The sequence below is a fragment of the Eretmochelys imbricata genome, chromosome 10, assembly GCF_965152235.1.
Source record: "Eretmochelys imbricata isolate rEreImb1 chromosome 10, rEreImb1.hap1, whole genome shotgun sequence".
Lineage (NCBI taxonomy): Eukaryota > Metazoa > Chordata > Testudines > Cheloniidae > Eretmochelys > Eretmochelys imbricata.
The window spans coordinates 60,381,461-60,404,569 of NC_135581.1; the positions used below are offsets into that span (position 1 = coordinate 60,381,461).

Here is a 23,109-nt window from a genome sequence, read left to right on the forward strand (position 1 = left end):
GGCTCTTAGTTTTTGACTTTCCAAGTATATTTAGAAATTTTCAGTCTCTTATTAATTGCTTTCCTTTGTTGATGTGGTGGACTGCATCGAATCATAGAATATCAGGGTTGGAAGGGACCTCAGGAGGTCATCTAGTGAAACCCCTGCTCAAAGCAGGACCAATCCCCAACTAAATCATCCCAGCCAGGGCTTTGTCAAGCCTGACCTTAAAAACTTCTAAGGAAGTAGATTCCACCACCTCCCTAGGTAACTCATTCCAGTGTTTCACCACCCTCCTAGTGAAAAAGTTTTTCCGAATATCCAACCTAAACCTCCCCTATTGCAACTTGAGACCATTACTCCTCATTCTGTCATCCGCTACCACTGAGAACAGTCTAGATCCATCCTCTTTGGAACCCCCTTTCAGGTAGTTGAAAGCAGCTATCAAATCCCTCCTCATTCTTTTCTTCCGCAGACTAAACAATCCCAGTTCCCTCAGCCTCTCCTCATAAGTCATGTGTTCCAGTCTCCTTATCATTTTTGTTGCCCTCCGCTGGACGCTTTCCAATTTTTCCACATCCTCCTCGTAGTGTGGGGACCAAAACTGGACACAGTACTCCAGATGAGGCCTCACCAATGTTGAATAGAGGGGAACGATCATGTCCCTCGATCTGCTGGCAATGCCCCTACCTACACATCCCAAAATGCCATTGTCCTTCTTGGCAACAAGGGCACACCGTTGAGTCATATCCAGCTTCTCATCCACTGTAACCCCTAGGTCCTTTTCTGCAGAACTGCTGCCTAGCCGTTTGGTCCCTAGTCTATAGTGGTACATGGGATTCTTCCGTCCTAAGTGCAGGACTCTGCACTTGTCCTTGATGAACCTCATCAGATCTCCATGCTGACTGTTCCTGATCACTTTCCTCTCCTCTAAGTGCTTCAGAATTGATTCCTTGAGGACCTGCTCCATGACTTTTTTCAGGGACTGAGGTGAGGCTGACAGTTCCCAGGATCATCCTCCTTCCCTTTTTTAAAGCTGGGCACTACATTAGCCTCTTTCCAGTCATCTGGGACCTCCCCCCGATAGCCATGAGTTTTCAAAGATAATGGCCAATGGCTCTTCAATCACATCCGCCAACTCCTTTAGCACTCTCGGATGCAGCGCATCCGGCCCCATGGACTTGTGCTTGTCCAGCTTTTCTAAATACTCCTGGACCACTTCTTTTTTTCACAGAGGGCTGGTCACCTCCTCCTCATGCTGTGCTGCCCAGTACAGCAGTCTGAGAGCTGACCTTGTTCATGGAAACAGAGGCAAAGAAAGCACTGAGTACATTAGCTTTTTCCACATCCTCTGTCACTAGGTTGCCTCCCTCATTCAGTAAGGGCCCACGCTTTCCTTGACTTTCTTCTTGTTGCTAACATACCTGAAGAAACCCTTCTTGTTACTCTTAACATCTCTTGCTAGCTGCAACTCCAGGTGTGATTTGGCCTTCCTGATTTCACTCCTGCATGCCCGAGCAATATTTTTATACTCTTCCCTGGTCATTTGTCTAATCTTCCACTTCTTGTAAGCCTCTTTTTTGTGTTTAAGATCAGCAAGGATTTCACTGTTAAGCCAAGCTAGTCGCCTGCCATATTTACTGTTCTTTCTATACATCGGGATGGTTTGTCCCTGTAACCTCAATAAGGATTCTTTTAAAATACAGCCAGCTCTTCTGGACTCCTTTTCCCCCTCATGTTATTCTCCCAGGGGATCCTGCCCATCAGTTCCCTGAGGGAGTCAGTCTGCTTTTCTGAAGTCCAGGGTCCGTATTCTGCTGCTCTCCTTTCTTCCTTGTGTCAGGATCCTGAACTAGACCATCTCATGGTCACTGCCTGCCAGGTTCCCATCCACTTTTGCTTCCCCTACTAATTCTTCCCGGTTTGTGAGCAGCAGGTCAAGAAGAGCTCTGCCCCAAGTTGGTTTCTCCAGCACTTGCACCAGGAAATTGTCCCCTACAGTTTCCAAAAACTTCCTGGATTGTCTGTGCACTGCTGTATTGCTCTCCTAGCAGATATCAGGATGATTGAAGTCTCCCATGAGAACCAGGGCCTGCGACCTAGTAACTTCCGTTAGTTGCCGGAAGAAAGCCTCGTCCACCTCATCCCCCTGGTCCGGTGGTCTATAGCATACTCCCACCACGACATCACCCTTGTTACTCACGCTTCTAAACTTGATCCAGAGACACTCGGATTTTTCTGCAGTTTCATACCAGAGCTCTGAGCAGTCATACTGTTCTCTTACGTACAATGCAACTCCTCCACCTTTTCTGCCCTGCCTGTCCTTCCTGAACAGTTTATATCCATCCATGACAGTACTCCAGTCATATGATGTGATTGGAACAACAGAGACTTTTTGGGATAACTCACAATTCCTTGACTGTGCCAGGACTTTTGTTTCAGTTCTATTCTCCACCATTTGCCTTCAAGTCGGTTTTAGCTCCATGCAACTTCATATGAAAAAAGAATTCCCTAATTCTAATTGTACCTTCTTTTAGCAAAGTCCTTCTATTTTTGATAGACTTGGCTTCTGGAAAAAGAGTAGAGATGCTTGGCTGGTAGGAGAAAAGTTAGAAGTATAATTTACTACCTGGAGGGAAGGAAATGCTTTACAAACCGTTCCCTTAACTCCCCCTGCTGCTCCTTTTTCAATAAAGAAGGGAAAACATATTAATGTGTTGGAGAGGTTGAAATCCTTCTTCTTATATTGAGACCCTTCCAGACAAGTAGGTTGTACATGCTCATTGTAAGTAACCACCATCGAGGGCAAATTGCAACGTGCCAAAGAGGTTGTTGCTTGTTCTTTCACCATCTCTTATCCTGTTCCTCTAGCCAGATTTCCAGAAGCAGTGCTTCAATAAATCCTCTAGCCTACTCTGGTCTTAAATTGTTCTCAAGTTGACTAATCATGTTGGCATTACTGAGGGAGCCAATAGTGCTCCATACCAGCTCCCCTCACAAAACCTAAAGGAGTTCCCAAGCTGAAAAAACACGTCAGTGAATTTAATAAGCATTATTAACAAATTGGTCTGTTTTATATTTAGGTAATTAGGTCACTGAATAAAATACTTTCGATGGTCTTTTGGGGAAAGGAAAACATACTGTGATCAGGGACAAGCTGTTTCAGAAGAGGTACAGAGGAAGCATGGTCTGATCTGAGACTGGCTTAGCCACTGATTCATTGAAGGACCTTAGGCAAGTTGCTTGACATCTCTCTGTCCATTACATGTAAGGGCCTACAGCTGGCCTGCTTACCTGCCAACTTAACCCCCAGACAGTCTAATGAACACAGCTGGGCCCCAACTAAGTTGCCTGCTTGGTCACACACCCTCTTTTTTCCTCCAGTTGGCTGAAGGGATTAGCACACCTGCTCTTAAGGGCAGCAGCAGGGTGCTGGCTGCTGAAAGCATTTGGCTGTGGGCTGCATTAACTTCTGCCCCTACCATGTTGCAGTCCCACTTTTTTGCTGTGATTTTCTGCCATGCTCGAGTCTCACCACTCCCCTATTTCAGCCCTGTCCTAGCCTCATTCCTGCCTCAGACCCAGCCCTACTCCTGCCTTCCTTGACTCCAGGTAACCCGGTTCTGACCCTGGGCTCGGATTCCTGGCTCTTACTCTAGCTTGACCCTTGGCTTGGTGATTTTAGAGCCTCTGATTCTGGTTCTGACCCTCTGTGACATTCCCAAGGGTACAATCTGGATTGTTGAATAGCTGAGTCCCCTTAATTGTCTAGTCTGGGGTGCCTTTTACACTGCTTTCCTGTGAACAGCCACCTTCCTGGTCCTACTCATATATAGCCACTGGCATGTAAACTCACTCCTAGCGATGTTACACGAATGCTTTCCCAGCCATTCGTGAATTTACGTACGCATATTCTTCAATCTTAGCCTTGTTCCCCAGAAATGTGCATCTTGCACTGCTCAGTATTCTCCTGGACAGTATAAGCTCATAGTAAGTCCATCATTCCAACTTTGGGTAGTGATTACGCATCAGTCTTGTTATCCTACATAGAGCTTCCCAAACGCTTCAATCCAACACACTGGTTTAGATAAAACAATAAAGCAAAACAAGTTTATTAACTACAGATTTTAAGTGATTACAAGTGATAAGGCATAAAAGTCAGAATTGGTTACAGAAGAAATAAAAACACAAGCTAATACCTAAGTGAACTTAAAAGCAAAATAACTGTCTCCCCATAAGCTGCAACAGTTCACAGACTGGATTTCCTTTCAGCCAGGTACCCCTCCCCCACTTCAGAGTCCTTCAGGTGTTCACTGATGAACAGAGAGATGGGAGGAAGAGAGGGGTGATGTGGGGGTCATGGTCTCTTATTTTTATACCCCCCTCCTCCTCCTCCTCCTCTTTCAGGATTACCCGCTGCCGGGGTGTAGAAGAACATTCCTCTGTGTACGTGAGTTTTGAACCATCTCTGGGATGAAATTTTTGTTTATATCATCTCCTCCTTGGAGGATGGCTGCTTAAGCAGTTAATAGTTTCTTCACACCCGTGGTCGGTTCTTTTCCCACAAATTAGCTCTTCAGAAACAACATTCTCCGGAACCAGAACATATTTTAGTAATGTAAAGCAAAATCATGTAATTTTGCATGCAGTGTTGTCACACACGTTTTAACAGAATAATAATATCCAGAAGATTGAGTTTTCAAATCATACCTCACAAGGCATAGTTTGTACAAATATATAACCATCTAAAAGTGGTGAACATGGGTTACAGGGTGTCACACCCTCACTTTCATTTCTCTGCTCCAGACTCCTCCTCGTGACCACTAGGCCGGACCGCCCATGTCCTCCTGGTTCCTAGAGTGCCTGGGTTTCCCCTTTGCACAATGGAGATAATGTTGCTTACCCACCTTTACAAAGCTCTTGTGGGGCTCTGTAAAGTGCTATAAAGTGTGGCTTTATATATATATATTTTTTGATTTCCTGTGTCTTTTTCTTGAGGCTGGGCCTGTAGTTATGTCTAGTTCTGGTTGCGCTGCCCAAGACTTCATTAGGCTAACCATTTGTCAGACTGTTCTCTTCCTCCTGGAATTAGTGATCTCTTACTGTCTAATTCTGAATTTGTGAAATCTACTGAAGTAAATTCTGTGATACTTTATGGAGCAGACAATAAGACTATGATTTGAACTACACTATACAAGTATATACAAGTTCTTGATGCGGCTACGCCAAAGTAGTGTGAAAGACTGCAACGGGTTTGGGTCAGAAATATTTAGCTATAAAAGCTATTAAAAATCCTGAAACCATATTTATGGAGGGCAGCTTTATTCACCAGACTATTTAGATTGAAATTATGAAGCCCTTTTGTAAGGGTCTAATTTTTCCTTCCATGAAAGTCAGTGAGAGCAGGATTGGTCCATAAATTTTTACCAGTTCTTATTCTGCCATATTATTGTTTTGAAGTCAGTGGGAGTTTGACCCAATAAAATACTAAGGAATTGGACCACTGACTTCAGTGGGGCTGCTTGTGGTTACTCAAACAAGTAAAAGTTGCAGGATTATTTTCCTATCACTTATTCAGGATCTCTCTAAACAAATTAGATACTCCCAACATTTTTCAAGCAATGGTGACCAGTAACTGTCTGCAAGAAAGTGTATTTTGTATACTTATTAAATAAATTGCATCACATTGTCACAGGTCAGAATGGAGTCTTAAAGTGAACACTTAATTTTGACCAGAACCAGTTGACAAAAAACGTGAGTCCTGGTATTGTTAGGCTGCATTGAACAACATGCACAGATCAAAGAGACGGGTTAAGAAAAGGAGGAAGTCAGTTTTGTGTGTGAATGCCCAAGCAGTTACGGTTTTATAATTGTATGCATTTTTAATGTAAAATTCACCAGTAAATGAGGTATTTTGATCAATTATCTAGATTTTTTTAAGAAGTGCATGTTAAATTAGATCTGTTTTTTACATCTTAGTACTTTGTATCTTGAAAATGTTGTATAAATGGAGACTAATCATGCCAACAATAGTGTATTTTTTATTTGCTCATAGCTATCCTTCCTTAATTAAAATATATGTATTTTCAAATAAAATTTCAAAGCCCAGCATAAAATAATAGATCACATCAATAACATCCTGGCACTCATGGTACTGAGCCCCTTCTGACCAGTACTGATGCCCTCAGCTATCACTGACAAGCATTTATAAATCATGGTGTACATGTACTTTGAATATTTGGGATGTACCTATGTAAGTACTCCAAGCGTGTAAGATAATTTGATGGATTCCTCAGTAACAGAAGTAAGTGTGGTTAAAGTCTTTTTCTTTCGCTTAAATAAAGTCAGAATAATCAGACTTTATGCAGTAAATCCACCCGCAGTCCAGCAGTAGAGTTTGGGGTTGCAGTATTTGAGCAAAAGTAGCGGCATTAGTCTCTCTACTCTATTTGTGCCAGGGGTTAAAACTACTGGATCTGTGTAATTGTGGCTTCACTAGCTGCTGACTTAACCTGCCTCCATGCTGACCTATTTGGGGATGGTGGGGAAACCCTATTGCATGGCTGCTCCATCTGCAATGGACAAATACAAGGCTTAAATAAATGGTGCAGGGACCCTCTACACCATGGGATGTTTTACCCATCATGCTTTAAATAATTAAATCTGAGAACAAACTTAGAAATCTTCTTCTAGAGTTGAGAAGTGAGAGAGCAAACCAAGAAATAGTGAGGAGAGAGCCTTGAAGTAGGAAAGGGAATGATGTTAAAGGTAATCCCGCATCTATTGGAGGAGATGATGTGGTTTAAATGCCTAATCTGTTAGAGAGACTCTTTTGAAATCATTTCAAAATGTGAAGTGCCTGTAAGTGACTCATAGAGCTGTGCAAAACTTGGTGATTTTCAGTTCCCATGAATTTATGGGAATCTCTTCTTGGGTCTCGATCCCCTCGAGGTTCACACCCTGTTGTTTTGGCTTAATTTTCATGTTAATTTCCCGCTGCTCGCAACAAAAGATCGAAGTGCTTTGCTCTGGCACCACACTGCTACTGTTAAACTTGTCCTTCTGACTGAGTAAAGGGACTGTATAGGTGGGATTTTGGCAAACATTGTGATACTGATTTATCAAGTGACATATTGCTGCATGCATATGCACCATGATTCTAGCACTGAGCATGGAATTTATGTTTTAGATCGTTGTAGCTTTTTGCAAAATGAACAGTTATAAAATGTTCTCTCAGTACAATTGAGTTGGTGGAGTTCTAAAGAAATCCATAAACTGATATTTTCTTATATATACACTATGTTCCAAGGTAAAATTTGTTACTATAATTTGAAGAAAGCTGTAAAACAAATTCTGTCTGTGCAGTGCCCTGCACAAGAGAGCTCTATAAAAGCATGAACCTCTGTTGCTTGAGCTAAAGGACTAAATCCACCAGCTGAAACCAGTAAAATACTCCAGAAGAGGTTAATGTGACTAGCTGTTCAAAGGGGAAGTAAGACTTCACTCCCATCGAGCAGGTCGCCTCTATACTATAATTGAAACAGTGCTAGACACAACTGTTAGCCAAGGTTTTTAACTTTTAAATCTGAAAACCATAGTAAATGGTGCTATAGAGCATAGCCCTCTATGCAGCCTGCAACATTATTTTGTGAGGAGGAAATGTCTGTATGTACAAGGTTATACTGTTTAGTATTGTGTGTTTTTCTATGGGAAGAAATAGAAGTAAATAATAGACAGGTCCTCCACTCTGCAAATTTTCAATACTGATGAAATGCCTCTAACTTAAAATTTAAGTGTAAAAAGTTATTTAAGAAAGTATCTATTTAATGGTTAACACCCCACTCCTGCAATAAACTCTCTGCAGGTGGATTCCTACACCCGCACAGAGGTGATTACATTGGTGCTCTGTGCAGTGCAGGGGTCTGTCTGTCCAATGCTCATTGCAGGATTGGTTAAACACTTACTAAAATTCTCTGGCATCTGGTTCTCATTCTACTGCTGTCATATGTCCTATTTAACTGAAGATTTCCCTGACTTATTTTTTTTTAAAAGGAAGTTGTCTGTTTTTGTTATGGATCAGTTGTAAGGGAAGATGTGGACCCAGCATGCTTGAAGCTTATGTTGCTCATTACATTTTAGGGAGCTTTTGCTTGATGCTGGCTGATGTCCCATTTATAAACATTTTGTAAAAAAAACAAAAACAACCGCACAATAATAGGCTAGCATCCTTTTGTAGCTTGTTTTTATTTAAAAATGCACTCTCTTTTTTTAACTACACACACTCAGACTTGATCCCTGGGTTAAGCAAAGGTTTGATACATTTATACTTGGTAGAGGATGGGCTAGTTAACTGGGTTGCTAGACTTGTGAAAGGAGGAAAAGAAGTCACTTGATCAGTCAGCAAGACCACATGACAAACAGCTGAAAGTAATTAGGTGGGTTGTGATGCTTGTACAGTGCTGGTTGTTCTTGTATGTTACTATATAGGCAGCGTAACCTCTGAGTGCAAATAGTGATTTTAGAGTCTTTTTTCTAAATACACTTTTCTAAATTACATGTGTTTTTCCTCCCTCCCCTCCCCCCCATTGATATCAGTTGTAGATAAAAACCAACTTTTTTTGCGTGGATGTGGTGTTCAAGAGATCCAAACTGCATCAGCACTGGGAAACTTGTAATTAAAGTAGATCTGGAAAACTACAGATCTATTTCCTGTTAGCCCCAGGTATGTAAACTCCTTTTCTCTCTCAATGATTTACATACATATTTTACTGTGTTATTTTCTGGTGCTGATAAGAGTTTATCATAAATGAATCTAAATACTGTGATTTTAAAAAACACAATTCTTGTACTTTGACAAGTTGATTTTAAACATTTTAATTTCATCTTTGATGTAGACTTAATCAGCAATACTAAATCCTCAAGTCCTGGAGGTGAAAGTGAAGTTAAGACTCTATAAATGCAGTATATGGTGTTATGTAGAATGTGCTGCTCTATCTTTTGTAAGTAGTTAAACAAAATGCAGCTCTTTGGTGCTGAGTAAAATGCCTTTTTGTTTTAGAATGATGTGTTTGGGGATTGTAAATGTTTGAGTCAAAAACCAACCTGACTGAAGTAAATTTAAAAGTGTTCATGGGAGCCCTAGCTAAGGTTGTCAGTGCTGCAGAGGGTTTCTCTGTAAGCAGTCTTAAAAGCTTTTTAGAGGCAGGAAAGTTTATTTTACTTGTGATTCATATATGCTTTCTCTTAAAAAGTATTTCTCAGATTGCTGATATAGGATGATATTCTGCTTTACAACTGGGTCAACCATTGGATAAATAAATACGGATTAAGTATTTCTTTGGTGAACTGTGTAGAATTTTTGGCCTATAGTCTGAGACTATAATTACCTAAACTTTTATTTAAAAATACGTGACCAAAGTATTATGCAAATAATAACTACTGACTTTTACATATAAAAGAAAACTGAAACAAGACTATTTTTTTAATGATCTTGTAGTATGAATTTATTTTATGGGATAAAACTATATTTTAGCTGTATATTTAATCTAAGTACAGCAGTAATATGTAAGCTTTTTATAGCTAAACTAAATTATGGATGATAAAACAATTTACAGGAAGAAATAATCTGATTTTTTGCCCTGAACCTGCATCAAGATCCACTGAGCTAAACTTCTGTATCCGTGTAAATCAATGTATATCTATAAGATTCCATGACCACAAGTGTCTGTGCTAGGGGATCCTGATACAGGATCTTTGTGTGTGAAATAGTCTATTCAGAAAGAGACTAGCCCTCCCCTCATACCATCTCTGCTGGTAGAAGGGCATGTAGTTTATATGTGAAACATCATGAGCTGCTTCTCTTTGTGGGTTTATTTTTAAACTGTGCATCCTACAAAGTTGTGCCAGCTCTTGCACATAATTAACATGCAGGTGATCAAAAGGACAAGGATGGCCAATTGTATAACAAATGCAACTTGATTTTAAGAAGACAGTTCTAGGACTGCAAACATATATCTGTGCTGAAGGACCCATGTGGAATTTTGTACCTCAGCCCAAAGGACACTCCTCAGAGGATCCTGAAATGTTTTTTCAGGCCACGTTTTCCTCCTCCCCAACATATCACAGATCTGGTTTGTGTCCCCCTGCTGGTGGCAGACCAGATTGAGAGGATCCCAACATGGAGTCCCCTGTGTGCTTTAAGCTTCCCTGGGTCTCAGCAGGCTGCAGTATTGTTTCCTGCCTTGGCCTCTCTGGCATGTTTCCTGGGCTCATCAGTCTCCTATATGCAGCTCCACTCAGTGTGAGCTGGTGAAAGTCTGAAGAATCCCCAAATAGATCAGCACCTGCCCTTTGTAACCTTCGAGTCCCTTTGTGAGGTGACATCTGAGGAGGCAAATGCAGGACACTTTGTAGTCAGGTGACCTTCTCCCTGACAAATCAGTTTTCATGGTCCGAGCCAGTCTTTTTTTGTCTAGAGCAATAAACAATTAAATGTTCAGTAGCTGAACACTGCAGTCAGCAATCCTCTCGTGTCAGTAGCTTTGGCATTTCAAATCCAACATAAAGGAAAAAGAACATAGAGAAGATACTTAGCCTCCATGTTCAGAAGGGAGTTTGCAGCTTGGTAAGACGCATACAGAGTTGATAAATTGTACAGATCCCCAGATCACTACTCCCCATTATGGCCCGTGAGCACATGTTTGCATTACCATCACAGTGCTCATTGGAGCTGGGTGAAATTTTTCTTGGTGAAAAATGCAGCAACAGAGAACAGTTTCAAGAAGCAGTCATTTTTCATGAATATTGTATGCATTTTAACACACGCACGTGCACACACACAATACCCCTCTTCAAGTCTAAATGTTTTGACTACGTCTTTGAAATGAAATGTTTAAATTTTTTGATTTGAAATGAGTTAAGTGAGAAATTTCCTTCCAGTTTATTGAAATAAACATGAAATGCTCAAAATTAAAATGAACTCTTTCATTTGATCTGAAACAAATTTGTTTGGCAATTGCCTCCCTCCCCCAAATAAAAATCAATTAACTGAGAAACCCATTATCCGCATAATGCTCAACTCTGGGATAAAGAACTAACTGTAGTGACCTCTTCTAAGACTGCCATCTTCACCATACCATAAATAAACTAGAAGGAATTATTCACAGAGCAGAAGGCACCATTATCATGCTCCTTTTTTGCAGGAAAATCACAAGGCTGCTCCCAAATGCCTGGTCCTTCTTAGCTTTGAAGCCAGCAGTTTCTCTTTGTCTGGTTTTGAAAAGACCTCAGTCTGATTAAGCTTCAGTGCAGAGTATCTATTGTAAATGTAAGTGTCTAAAAAATTAGGATCATAAATGTTTTGACTTGGATGAACCATCTATCTGGCATTGGGCTTATTTCCCTTTCCTTCAGTCCCTTTCTTAATCAGTTTATTACAGTTACAAGGCTGAGCCCCAAACCTCATTAAGCAGATACATGAACAGCTTCTTTCTTTGTTGGGATTAGTATGCTGTTTTCTTATAAAGAATTATCTTGTTCAAAACAGTATTAGGTAAATAGCCTGGAACAAAACTCCCTGTAAATGCCATTTCCCAGAGTCAGACTCATTGTAATCCTTTTCCTGCTCTGCTAGATAGACTTGCTGTTATTATTTCAGATGCTTATTGTCCTTTTAAAAGTAATATTTCTGAATAATTTTAAAGTGTGTATGTTAAATATCCTGTTGGGAAATCAGTAACCCATTCTAGTTATTTTTTAGACTATTTAAAAAAAATCTTTAATCAGACTAACTCATTTGGGGATTTGGTTATCATTCTAGCTAATTTTTTCCCACTTTCTGTTACGACTTCAAGATGGTATTGGTGAACTTGCCCATTTTCCAACATATATTCTGTTTTCATCATTCTCTGTCTGAGTTACTCAGAGCACTTTCTTTAACTCACTTGTATCACAGTTCTGCTAAAAATAAATAACTAAACCATAGGAAAATTATTCAGGATGAGATTAATGGTGTCATTAGGAAGGGAATCAAATAAACTGTAAACAATTCAGTGATCCAGTTTTCTAATCCATTAAAATGGACAACCAACAAAAGTTAAGCAAGTTTCCTCCAATTAAAAAAACTAAAATAAACTCTGGTTTAGCATTTGGTGGAAAAGCAGTCTTGGAAGAAATCCTAGAAGAATCAAGGAAAGGAGTTCAAGTCAAAAAGGAAACAGAAGTGTCTTAAGGAAAAAAAAAGCTAATTCTGCAGAAAGAAACTTTGGGTCGAATTGGTGTAACACCATGTAGCAGAGTGCTGGCTCCCCGGCGTGGCGCCTCCTACTAGTCAGTCTGGGAATTAGCTCATCCAGCTCAGGAGCACCCTCCTCTGTCCAGTTCTTGCCCTCAGTTACCTGCCCTATTGTCTCCACCACCTCTGGCCCCTTGTCCCTCCTGGACCCCAGTTTCCCTTACCTTGGGGCGCTGCCCCACAGCAGTGCCCCCACACTCTGGGTCTCTCCTCCCAGAGGAACCCCTGTATCCACCTTGCCTCAGTGGCTACTGCCAGTCGTCATCTAGCCCCTTCTCTCAGGGACAAACTGCAGTCTGAAATGGCCACTCATCACTGGCAATGGTTGGAATTGCTGCCTTTCTAGCCCCAGCTGCTTCCCTGCAGCTCTAGTACCTCCCCTGGCCTTTAGCAAGGCCTCAGCCTGGGGACTCTCAAGTCCAGAGTTCCTCAGCTCTGCCTGCCTTGCTCTGTCTCAGGTATCCTGCTTGCTCTCCCAGGCACCTCGGTCCTCTCTGCTCCCCAGCTGGAGCAGGAGTGTCTCTCCTGCTCTCTCAGCCTGCCCTTTTGTCCTAACCCAGCTGTGCCCTAATTGGGTACAACCACACCTGTGGCTGACTACCCTCCCTTGGCTGTTTTTAACCCCTTTCTGACTGAAGGGGGGTGACTGCCCTGCTACACACCACTGACTTCATTCGTCACCAAGAATGTATTTGACCTCTTTCTACATTTAAAAAAAAAAAGTGTTATAGGAATAATGCATTCTTCTCAAATAACTTGGCTCCCACTAATAAAACACGAGCCAGCTATTGACTTAAATAGGAGCAGTAGTGGGTGCTATGTGGCTGTTTTAAGAGTTGGACAAAATGAATTTGGGACTCTGGCTAGATTCTCAGCTGGTGTATATTGGTGTAGTTCTGTTTCAGGCAGTGGAGCTGTGCTGATTAATATCAGTTAAGATGTTCTGTTTCACTGTTTGATGAAGTAGCTTTCGCTAAATGCTTAGGTGAGTGAAACTTTAATGCTTTGAAACTGCAGAAGTATTAACAAGCATTCTGCACTGCTAATAGATCTCAATTTTTAACAATTTTATGAAAGGTTAGATTTAAATATAGCCTGTATGTTGGTACAAATATAAAAGAGAGGGGGAGACAAGTATGTTTTATTGTCAGACATTTTCCCTGACTAGAGTCCCAGTTCCACAACTGGATCCACATGGATGGACTTTTGTGCCTTTGTAGAAGCCAGTGGTACTCTGCATGTGTGCACGGCTCTGCCTGTATCGATCGAGTACAGGAATGGGGCCTGGGTTTTAATATGTAATTCTGTGATTGCTGCCTTTCATGGCCTGTATAAAGCATTTATTTTAATGGTCTGTTGAAGCAGACAAACTTGATTTGTTGGAAAATGTTCTGTATACCGCTTCTCTCTTGTGATTTGTGGGCAGACATCCATATCTGAATTGCTTCTTTCATATCTATTTGCATTTTAGAACGCAAATTCCATTTCATGGGTTTTAATACCTTTTTTTATAATCATAATTTTTGTGGTAACTGTTAAGTTCAGATCACTGTATTCATTTTGATGGTTAGTTTGCATGGGATCTTCTGATTCTTATTAATGTGTGTTAGACTTTGCTGATCTTGATTGTACAGCAGTGATTGGTCTGAATTTCTCTTGAGTTGAACATTGCCGTTGAGATACTCTAATATATCTTTATGCAGTGAATCTACATTAGTTACATTAGTTTGATCACTCACTGAGTAATTAGTACACTTTCTCTGGAAAGTGGTAGGGTGCACATGTGCACCCCCCAGACCCTTGAACTAATACACAGGGACTTGTGTGTTTATAAGACAGTAGAGCTCCTTTCTTGGAGGCAATGTAGATAGGTTCTAAATAAAAGATATTAATGGGAAATTCCTCTTTGGGGAGGGGCAGGAAGTCTGTCTGGCATGTAATGGTCTGAAAGTAGCAAAAGAAAAATGTCATATAATGCCTCCATGGCCATGCAGTTTCTTCAAAATAAAGAAAGAACTCTTTATGAAAAGTAACCATCATATGACAGACAAAGCTCTGTCAGCTTACAGCTAAGAAGATGTGTGTTAACTATGGAACTAACATACCCCAAGCCTCAAAGACAATTGGTAGTGGGGAAAACCATAAGCAATATACTAGAGATTGCCTTTCCTTAATTTTTCTTTTGAGCACCATATTTCTCATCCTGCTCCCTTGAATAATATCAGCCTGAAGCTTGGAGAGCGGGGCAGAGAGGAAATATCATCACCATCATGTGCCTTTTACACCTCTGGCGTTTAGGGCAGTGATGAAGCTTCTCCACTCCTGTCTGTTTCTGGCAAGTCTTCCAATAGTTTCCCAGCTGTACCCTAGGTTTTTCAGCTCGGCTTTCACAACTCTTTGCCATGTTGTTTTCGGATGGCCTCGTTTTCGCTTGCCTTCAGGTGTCCATCTTATTGCTACTCTGGTGATGGAATCAGTTTCCATCAGAAGCACATGCCCGATCTATTTCCAACGCCTCCTGGAAATGATGGTCCTCTTGGCTGCACTGTGTCAATAGATGTTGGTTTGAGATTGTTCTGGGCCAAAAGATACGGAGGACTTTTCTGAGGCAGGTTGTATGGAATGAAGCAGTTAGGACATATCCTACTTTCTCATTTCCCCAGCATTCTGCACTATAAAGTAGTGTTGAAAGTACGTGCTCTGATAAATCTTGAGTTTGGTTTTGGAGTTGTATTTTGATAATTTCTAGACTGTAGTTAAGCTCCTGAAGGTGTTCCTGGCTTTACTGATTTTGTTCTGGATATCCTGGCTGATAGTGCTGCCCAACTATGTGAATGTTTCTACGTTGGTGAGAACATAATCCTCTATCCGTACTGGTGATGGTGCGGCAATATTAAAGGTCATGATATCTATCTTATTGCAGTTGATTTTCAGTCCAATTTGCTGACTGAATGCATTAAGTTGAGTTGTTTGTTCTTGTTTATGGTGTTTGGGTATGTGATAGGAGAACATCATCATCTGCAAAGTCCAGGTATTCAAGGGATAAGAAGAGTGTCCATTTAATGCCTCTTGGCATGTCTTCTGTTGTACGCTGCATTACCCAGTTGATGGCAATGTTGAAGAGGATTGCAGACATGACCCACACCTGACATACTCCTGTTTTGACTTCAAAACTGAGCTCATTGTGATCAACACTGCACGTGAAGTTGAAATGGACGCTTTTGATGACGTTGATTATATGGAAAGAAAGTCCATATGCCCGCAGAATGCGCCATAGGCTGATTCCGTGAATGCTGTCAAAAGCCTTCTCAAAGTCTGTGAAATTTATGTAGAGTTGCCGTTGCCATTCTAATCACTGTTCTATTATGTTTCGTAGAATGAAGATCTGGTGTGTGCATCCATGCCCTTTCCGAAAACCAGCTTGCTCTTTTCTGAGAATGCTATCAACTGCCTCTGATATTCTCTGGCCTATGATCTTACACAATACTTTGCTTGGTACAGATAAAACTCTGATACCATGCCAGTTATTACAATCACTGAGAGTTCCTTTCTTTGATATCTTCACTATAGCCCCATTGATCCACTCACCTGGCACTTTTTCCCTTTCCCAGATTTACATAAATTAGAGGGGCCAGGATCGATGCTGCTAATTTAGGGTTTACCTTGAACAATTCTGCATTCAAGTTATCCTTGCCAGGAGCTTTCCCATTTTTTAAGGATTTAATGGCTTGAATAATCTCTTCCTTAGTTGGGGTGTCTGTGTTGATATCAAGATGATCTTCTGCCTTCTGGATGTTTGCTTCCTTTTTAGGTGGCTCCCTGTTCAGCGATTCTTTGAAATGCTCTGTCCAGCACATTTCTTGTTCTTTTTTGGTTGTTAGTAGGTGGCCTTGTTTGTTCCTGACAAGAGTGTTTGGTGGTGTGTGCCGTTCACCATTGATAAGCCACGTCATTTTGTAGATGGCTCCTTGTTCACGACGAGCAGCTGTATCCTCTGCTTGTGTTGCCAGATTATCAATATAATGCCGTTTGTCCACTCTCACAAGGCGTTAGACATCCTGGTGTGCCTTGCTATACTGCTTGTGGTATTTGTCCTTTAGCTTCTGGGATTTTGTGTCTAAAACTTTTTTTTCTTCAGGGCTCATCTGATTTCTAAGGCGTTCCATGTGCTGGGTGTAATTCACTCCTTCCTTCTCTTCCACCTGTAGCCTATCTAGAGAGGCTTCACTGCTCTGTTTATAAATTGCTGTTACTTTGTCCCACTTCTTGCTGATCTCTTCATCCGCATTCCCCTCCTCTTCATCAAGGTCTGTAAGTGCTTGAAACCTATTTTTTTAACTGCAGAATGAAGGCGTTCTGTATTTCAAAGGACTTCAGCTTGTCAATATTATAACATCTATGTCCCTTATTTGGTGGACCCACACTTCTCAGTTTTAGCTTCCTGGAGACTGTCACAAGGTGGTGGTCACTGCCAACATCTGCACCCCTTCTCAATTTCACATCTGTCAGTGAGTGTCACCATTTGCCTTTGATCATGATGTGGTCAGTCTGGCTCTTCTCTGCCATTTGGAGAACACCATGTCAACTTGCGAATTTCACGATGTTCAGATAGGTTTCCGCCAATGACTAGGTCATTCATATTACAGAAATCAACAAGCCTTTCTCCGTTTTCATTCATGGTGCCACACCCATGTCTTCCTATTGTTCTGTCATTGGTTGTGTTGTCCTTACTGACCTTGGCATTCGGGTCTCCCATGATAGTTAGGTCATGGCGTGGTACTCTCTCTCTAACTCCGCCTGTAGTGTAAGGTAGAATTTGTCCTTTACTTCTTCATCACTGTCATTTGTTGAAGCATAGCACTGAATCAGGGTGATATTATTCTGTTTCCCTTTCGGTCTGGCTCTCATAACTCTGCTGCTGCTTGATTTCCATTCAAGCAGGGAATGCTCCACTACCTTCTTCAAAAGGGTGGCAACATCGTCATGGTGTTGTCCAGAAAACAGCAAAGTTTTTCCTGAGGCGGCTGTTAATCTTCCTGATCCCGTCCATCTGCTCTCGCTGACAACCAGGATGTGCAGCCTATTGCGTCTCATCTCTGCTGTGACCTGAGCTAGCTTCCCTGTTTCGTACGTTCCAAAACCCAAGTTTGATTTTTGTCTTGGTGTTGAGCACTTCAGTCTTCGTGCCTGTGGCTTCCTTTCAATTTTCACCACTGGCAGTCTTACGGGTCATTGACTCCTGAAGGCCATCACACCCAATAATGGTTAATTTCTATCACTATTTCCATAACATATTTTGTTTTTTACAGGACAGAGTTGTTAGCCCTGTGCCTAACCCCCAACCAGGGTGTCTGTTTTGTCTGGCCCCTCCCCCACAGACCAATCCAGCCTGGTTGAACCTACCAGGAGCAAAAAGCCCCCGCCAATACAGACTCTGGGGATCGTTAGAGGACGCAAGCTGTTCAGCCACAGCAAAGCACGGACACCAGAGGGCAGCAGGGAGGAAGTATATTCAAGACAAATACTAGATAAATTCATAATTTGCAAATTGGATAATGGAATAATCTAATAAGAGAAATTGCTGAGGCTACCTCGCTAGGTAGATTTAACAGAGAATATAATATTGAAATATGGAGTACAGGAACTGCTGTTCCAGTGTGATCAGTCCCTTTCGTTGAAGTATAGATCACATCAGAATGTAGGATCCTGCCCAGAGAGTGGTAAAATGGAAAGAACAATGAAAAGAGGTAGGTGTGAATGGGCAACTTACACAGAATAGTTCAGCCTGCCTAACCAATGCCTCCATTAATGTCCTATCAGTATCTTTTTCATGGCTCTGGAAAACTGACTATACTGGAATAGCAATTCAAATAATCTTTTTGCTAGGGGATAACCTGAAAGTTTTGACAGAGTTCACTCCTTTAATAAAGAACGTAGCCAATGATAATTCACAGTGTGTCTCTGGAGTCATACAAACTGATTTTTAAATTCTTGCACAGAAGCATGCGGACTTTCTAATTGTGCTCCCTTTAAAAGGAGTGGAAACATATTCCTCCAGTAACAGACTGTGCTCCAAGAATGCATATGCCCTGATGTGACATCTGTTAGGATCTCTGCTTTTCTGTCACAAGCTGATAAGCCATTGAACAAAACAAATTACTGCCCACAACCTACAGACTGGCTCTTGTCCAAGGTGAAATGGTATGTCCTATTCCATAACAGATGTGTTAAAAGTTCCCAGAAAAATGCTTCTGAATTACAAATAACACTTAAACCTGGAAACATCAGGAATTCTAATTAAGTTCCAGATATATAGTACTAGCAAGAACCTGCCCAGATGTGGCTGAAAATACATCTCCAAGGTACTGGCTGTCCCAGTCCCTGCCTGCATAAGATGGGTGAACCAATTTCCAAACACTAAGTACACACCTTTCAAGTGACAGGCCCCTGCCTTCACTTCTTTTTGGGGTGGGCCCCACAGTCCATCTGCTCTTGACTGTGTCTCTGAGTTGCATGTCGCACCTCCCTCCCAGTTGCTAACCATGATACCTAAAAGGTCCAGTGGGAACCTGTGGATAGTAATACTTCACAAGGACAGAGAAACAGAATATTCAGAATAACATATGGCTTATTTGCCAAAAGGTTCCTAGCACTCAGAAAAATGGATTTAAAACAGAGACTTAAATGCATACTGTCTTATGTATATGTGGCATTCCCCTCAAACCCCTCAGAAGAAGTACTGTGCTTTCATTCTTTGGGGACCAAGTTACAGCCTGTTTGCGGCACACTCTGATTCTCAGTTGGTCTGGGTGTCAGACTGTGGCCACTCTTTATGTTCTTCAGTCTAGCCCAGTATCCTGTCTTCCAACAGTGCCCAATGCCAGGTGCTTCAGAGGGAATGAACAGAACAGTTAATCACCAAGTGATCCATCCCGTGTCATCCATTCCCAGCTTCTGGCAAACAGAGGTTAGGGATACTTCAGAGCATGGTTTTGCATCCCTGTCCATCCTGGCTAATGACCATTGATGGACCTATCGGCTATGAACTTTTCTAGTACTTTTTTGAACGCTGTGATAATCTTGGCCTTCACAACATCCTCTGGCAAAGAGTTCCACAAGTTGACAGTGCATTGTGTGAAGAAATACTTCCTGTTTGTTTGGTTTTTAAATCTGCTGCCTATTAATTTGGTGACCCCTAATTCTTGTGTTATGAGAAGGCGTAAATAACACTTCCTTATTTACTTTCTCTACACCAGTCATGATTTTATAGACCTCTATCATATCCCCCCTTAGTCATCTCTTTTGCAACCTGTAAAATCCAAATCTTATTAATCTCTCCTCATATTGAAGCTGTTCCATGCCCCTAATAATTTTTGTTGCCCATCTCTGTACCTTTTCCAATTACAGTATATCTCTTTTGAGATGGGGTGACCGGATCTACCTGCAGTATTCAAGATGTGGGTGTACCATGGCTTTATATGGAGGCAATATGATATTTTCTGTTTTCTTATCAATCCTTTCCTTAACGATTCCCAACATTCTTTTAGCTTTTTTGGCTGCCACTGCACACTGAGTGGCTGCTTTTAGAAAGCTATCCATGATTTCAAGATCTTTCTTGAGTGGTAACAGCTAACTTAGACCCTATCCTTTTATATGTATAGTTGGGATTATGTTTTCCAATGTGCATTGAATTTCATCTGCCATTCTGTTGCCCAGTCACCCAGTTTTGTGAGATCCCTTTGTAACTCTTCACAGTCTACTTTAGATTTAACTGTCTTGAGTAATTTTGTATCATCTGCAAATTTTGCCACCTCACTGTTTACCCCTTTTTTTCAGATAATTTACAAATATGTTGAACAGTACTGGTCCCAGTACAGACCATTGGAGGACACCACTATTTACCTCTCTCCATTATGAAAACTGACCATTTATTCCTACCCTTTGTTTCCTATATTTTAACCAGTTACTGTTCCAGGAGGGGACCTTCCCTCTTATCCCATGACAGCTTACTTTTGCTTAAGAGGGTTTGGTGAGGGACCTTGTCAAAGGCTTTCTGAAAATCTAAAGTATCACTATATCCACTGGATCACACTTGTCCATATGCTTGTTGACCCCCCTCAAAGAATTGGTAGAGGCATGATTTCCCTTTACAAAAAACATTGACTCTTCCCCAACAAACTGTGTTCATCTCAGTGTCTGATAATTCAGTTCTTTGCTATAATTTCAACCAATTTGCCTGCTACTGAAGTTAGGCTTACTGTCTTGTAATTGCCGGGATCGCCTCTGGAGCATTTTTAAAAAATTGGCGTCCCATTAGCTGTCCTCCAGTCATTTGGCACACAAACTGATTTATACGATAGGTTACATACCACAATTAGTAGTTCTGCAATTTCACATTTGAGTTCATTCACAACTCTTGCGTGAATACCATTTGGTCCTGGTGACTTATTGCTGTTTAATTTATCAATTTATTCCAAAACCTCCTCTAATGACACTTCATTCTGTGACAGTTCCTCAGATTTGTCATCTAAAAAGAATGAATCAGGTTTGGGAATCTCCCTCATATGCTCAGCCATGAAGAGGAGTTCAAAGAATTCATTTAGTTTCTCGGCAATGGCCTTATCTTTCTTGAGTGCTCCTTTAGTGCTTCCTTGAATGCTTCTTTCATCCTTTCACTCCCTGAGCAGTTTCTTTCAACTCACTCAAACTCCTTTCCTTGGCCTGGGGTCCTGTAATGCTTTAATATCCTCCTTTGATCCTAGGCTTAGCACTGGCAAGAGCAAACCACTCTAACATGAATAGGGGGGGTGTGTTCCCCGTAATCAGCTTCCCCATTATTCCCTCAAAGACTCATCTGTGTGATTGTTTTTGTCTCTTTTGCCTGGTCTCTCTAACAACCCCTTTTGATTTCACTCCATAGCAAGTAACACATTATAAGCAAACCTAAAAAGGCATGCGCAGTAGTCCTAAAAATAATACAAAGATATTTTCCAATTTATCACAATGGCCATTGATTGCATGCTCAATTAAGTCAATAAACTGGGTGTTGTGTTAATAATCTTTTGCTCTGAGATTTATCAAACACAGGATACTTTTACCTGCTGACAAAACTGACTCAGCTCAACTCATACCCCCAAAGGCTTAGGAGGACTCCCAATTAGCTGGTTTTGTTTTTTTATTTGTTTATCAGATGAAACTGACATAGAATAAACAAAACTAGAACGGATAAAGCAAAATCAGATATGAAAATGCAGTATGAAAAACCTTACATTAAAACATCTCTCGTACCAAAAATAAGAGAGCTGGTGGGGGGCATTTCAATATCAAGTAGAAGCAGCTCCATGCTAGCAAATAACAGCAGCTAACAAGAAGAAAGAGTGTTTTGGGTTTTTTTTGTATATTCCAACCTAAAAACCACCCTCCAACCACTAAGGAACAGATTCTTATGCTGCTGAAAAGATAGGCAACTCCATCAAAAATGTAAGGAAAATAATCTGATCAAATCAAATTCTGAAAAATGCCCCCATCCTCCCCAACTCTTTTGCATGTTAGCCCTTTGTTCTGGTCACAGTTATGTCAGATACATCAGACAGTTTTATGCTGTAGTCACATTCTGTATTATAATTCATGGTATCTGTGTGGACTAAATAAATTATATGGAGAACTTGCTGGAGTGACCTGCTAGGTATCTAAGAGACTGATGCCTAATCTGCCCCTTGGACACCTGATATACTAATGGCCATAGTCACTGTTGTCATTGGCTCTGCCAGATCTCTTCTAATACAGCATGTACATTGTATCCCTGCTGAGCTTGGCTATGTGACTGTTTTGAGCCAGATTATCTATATTCCATATAAATCAGTCTCCCAAAAATCAGAGTACAAGACAGCTGAGAGCTTTCCTATCCAAAGGAAGAAAGGATTTTTTTGTTTGTTTGTTTTTTAAACAGGAACTGTGGAATAAGTTTAGGTTTCAGAGTAACAGCCGTGTTAGTCTGTATTCGCAAAAAGAAAAGGAGTACTTGTGGCACCTTAGAGACTAACCAATTTATTTGAGCATGAGCTTTCGTGAGCTACAGCTCACTTCATCAGATGCATACCGTGGAAACTGCAGCAGACTTTATATATACACAGAGAATATGAAACAATACCTCCTCCCACCCCACCGTCCTGCAGTTACTCTTTAGAAGCTGTCAGAGTGCAACTCTTAGAACTTGTCAAAATTCTGTCTAAATTGTTTGACAAAAATTGAGTTTTTAACTGAACAGTTTTTGTGTGGTGAAGAGTATTTTCTATGAAAAATTAAATTTTTGAAATACAAAATATGTAATGCCCAAGAACCAAAATGTGTTCAGTTTTTCAGCTGAAAACAAATTTCCCATGATGCACTATGCCCACACAACTGCCATAGTGCATCACCTCCCCCTGTCGAGAGAGGAGCCTGCAGTGCATCAAGGGATATGCAGTCAGCCTGGCCTAGTGAGAATGGAGAGCATGAGAAACCTGAACAGCTTCTCCCATGAAGCATCCTAGGGGCATTTCGGATCTAACTATTTGGGATTTGGCTGAGATGAAATATTGAAAGTTGAAAAAACTTTTGTAGGGGAAAAACATTTCCCAACCAGCTTTAGTGACTGGATTATGTCCAAAATGGATGATCATGGCTATATTGTGTAAGTAAAGGGTCAGAAGATGTCTAGTACTCTCCTACTCAACAGACTAGCCATTTTAAAGTACTTGGTAGGGGTTTCTAAATGTTCCAACAAACTTGCTTGATTTCTTAAAAAGAAGTTCCCAGTAGCCACAGAAGTAAACTCAAGCAGATGATCCCAAGGCTGT

At 41.1% G+C, this 23,109-nt stretch overlaps 1 protein-coding gene across 6 annotated transcripts in view; it reads left to right on the forward strand.

The window, feature by feature from the left end:
- RAB27A (RAB27A, member RAS oncogene family) overlaps nt 1-23,109 on the forward strand; it is a 72,227-nt gene that overhangs the window by 18,089 nt on the left and 31,029 nt on the right. For 4 of the 6 annotated variants that reach the window (XM_077828325.1, XM_077828324.1, XM_077828326.1 and 1 more), the window contains one exon: nt 8,575-8,701. The exons of 1 other annotated variant lie outside the window; for it this stretch is intronic. The gene's annotated coding sequence lies outside the window, so the exon portion shown is untranslated. Of the gene's footprint in view, nt 1-8,574; nt 8,702-11,260; nt 11,306-23,109 lie in introns of those variants that run through there. One more of the 6 variants, XM_077828329.1, reaches the window with a different exon arrangement.